We start from the raw sequence: 2,709 nt of genomic DNA on the forward strand, positions 1-2,709 counted from the left end.
ATGCTCAAAGGGTGTTCATCAGACTAAAGAGAGGTATCAAATGTAATGTCATACTTATCAATCCTGGGCTTTATACTCTTTAATATTTTTATTAAGGACATGAATAAAGAGATACAAGGAATATTTAAAGAATGGGTGAGCTTGCTAATTCCCAAGAATACAGAAATAAAACTGAAATTGAGCTTAGTAGGTTAGAGAAATTAGCTGAAATTAACTGAATAAAATTTAAGAGATGAGCAATTTTTTTTCATTTAAAAAATAAAAAGTGATATGGGGAACTTAGTAGTATATTTGTGAAAAAAATGAAAGAGTAATTGATTGCAAAAGGTATATAAGTAAACAGTGTGTGATAAGAGTACAAAATGTTAAGTGCAATTTTAGGGTGCCTTATGAATTCTCCAAGTTACTGAAAATAACAGTACTTTACTGGTCAGACCCCCATCATGAAGTACTGTGTCTAATTCTGAGCAATGATCTTTGAAACAGAGAAAATCAGAGAAACTGAATTAGGTTCACCGAATGTCAGTGAAGATGGTCAGGGTAATAGAAATTAATTTATATAAAAGATATTGAATGAGTGGGATACATTTAGTCCCTGGAAAAAGTTAAGAAAATATGGAAGTACCTGAATTTAGGGTGCAGAACCCAGAATAATGCATTTAAGTTACAAAAAGGAAGTTTTTGACAATGTTAGAAAATACTTCCTCATAGTAAATACAGTTTGATGCTGAAATCAGTTATCTGGAGAGGTGAACGGCTTCCTGTCACTGAATGTATTCAAACAGAGGGTAGATAACCATCTGTCTTGAAAGTTTTACCTAGAATATCTGCATAGAGTAGAGTTAGGTTCTATAATACTATTTTCTATTGCTAACATTGCAAAAAAACCCTCATTTTTAATAAATTTTACACTGTTAGTTATTGGATTTTCTATATTAAGAAAAAAGTGTAATGTAAATTTCTTAAATCTGCATTTTAACATTACATGTTCTTTCACAGCTTTTGAACATTAAAAACTCAATAGCACTTGAATACCTGTAATCAATAAAAATAAATGGAAGTTTTAAGCATCTTAGGCTTCTCATATTATTAGTGTTTTACTTGAGTTTGAACTGTATATCTTTATTTTTATGTATACATTAAAATATGCCACCAAGCCTTCAAACCATGAAAAGTTAAAAGTTCATCAAATTTTAGAAGTTTTATCCTTGAATCATAAGAAAAATTACCCAGTTTTTCTGTAGTTCTTGTATAGATTGGTATATGCAAGGCTCTTCTGGCAACCAAAAGCACTAGAATGTAGTATAGTATACTAACATTGTGCATTAATACTCTGAAAGCTTCCTAGAGAGAAACTCTTACAAGTGGTATAGTGGTATTTAAATAATGAAAATAACAATATAATTGTAACAGTGAAGAGTTCATTTTGGCCAAATAATAGCCTTGAAATGAGATCAGAATGTCAGGATTCATCGCTTAAAAAATTGAAACACTAAAAAAAAAGATATATTTAAGAGCCCTTTGTCTTTCAACATTTTCCCTCAAACATACTTTTTTTACTGCTTCATGCAGGCTGACAAGCCATGCAACATTTCTGAAGTGAAAAGCAGACTTCCTCACAGGATCAAACCATAATACTTTTTCAATCAACTTACATATAATTATAGTTTTAGTTTTGTTACTGAAAGAGGGAAGGAAGATAATTTGTTGACTGATTTAAAAAAATGAATCAAAGCAATGTAAATTTTATGCATAATGTGGTTCAGCTAGGTACCCTTAAACAAGCATTTCTCAATCCTATATTGTTATTCTTGAAGCTTGTCATAAAAATATGTAACAAAAATATTTAAGGCTACCCTGTAAAACAATATTGACATTAGAGAAATGTACCCCGTACTGTTAGTGATGATGCAGGAATTATCCAATTTCCTGCATTTTTTAAAATAAGTGTTTAAGAGGTTTGCAGGAAAAGGATGTTCCCAAAGTCACGGGAAAATGGAATAATCTCTCAACAGTGTTAAGGATACCAAATATTTTAATTGCGCAGGGTGCTGCATATTTTCCCAAATACAACACATCCCCACCACGAATGTACTTTAGATTGAATTATAGAGCAGGGTCGTGCGAAGTTCGAGAAAATTGAGGCAGATATATGACATAATTATACAGCTGATAATGAACTTTAATTTTCTATATTAGAAAATAATATAACGTCTTTCTTTCCAAAAATCAATTGCTGCCCACCTGTTGTTGATTGTGAACTACTGTACCGGTACTATCGCCAGCCCAAGAAGAGCAATCAGAGCTGGTGGGGAGCACCAACTATCACTTCGTGGGTATGGGGAGCAAGAGAAAAGGAAGAGAACGGCATTAAGGACCTCGTACATCACCCAGAAAACAAGGGGACAAGCATGGAAAAAGCAAAGGAAGAGAGACATCTGCAAAGCCCAACACGGGAAGGGAGAAAAGAAACAGTTACCCAGTACGAACAGGATCACTTCACCATAGCTGCTTCCGCCTTCACTAGTTCCGTCCGACCCTATCCTGTTTAATGCGTTCTCTCCGCAAGGGCCGCTGGGAAATGTAGTATCGTGAGTCACCCTTTTAATTTTGCGGTCCTTCAAGTATCTTTTTCCGATCTAGTTGTCCTAAGAAAAGTCATAATTAAGCGCCTTAAGGAATTCTTCTTTTGGATTCGCATAGTCTGTT

At 33.7% G+C, this 2,709-nt stretch overlaps 1 protein-coding gene across 1 annotated transcript in view; it reads right to left on the bottom strand.

Moving 5' to 3' along the window:
- The window catches only part of R3HCC1L (R3H domain and coiled-coil containing 1 like), a 39,553-nt gene extending 37,294 nt beyond the window's left edge, over positions 1–2,259 (bottom strand). The window contains exon 1 of the mRNA XM_015816271.1: positions 2,245–2,259. The gene's annotated coding sequence lies outside the window, so the exon portion shown is untranslated. The remainder of the gene's footprint in view (positions 1–2,244) is intronic.
- Positions 2,260–2,709: the final 450 nt, after the last annotated feature.

The sequence above is a fragment of the Protobothrops mucrosquamatus genome, unplaced genomic scaffold, assembly GCF_001527695.2.
Source record: "Protobothrops mucrosquamatus isolate PMUCROS unplaced genomic scaffold, P.Mucros_1.0 scaffold419, whole genome shotgun sequence".
Classification (NCBI taxonomy): domain Eukaryota; kingdom Metazoa; phylum Chordata; class Lepidosauria; order Squamata; family Viperidae; genus Protobothrops; species Protobothrops mucrosquamatus.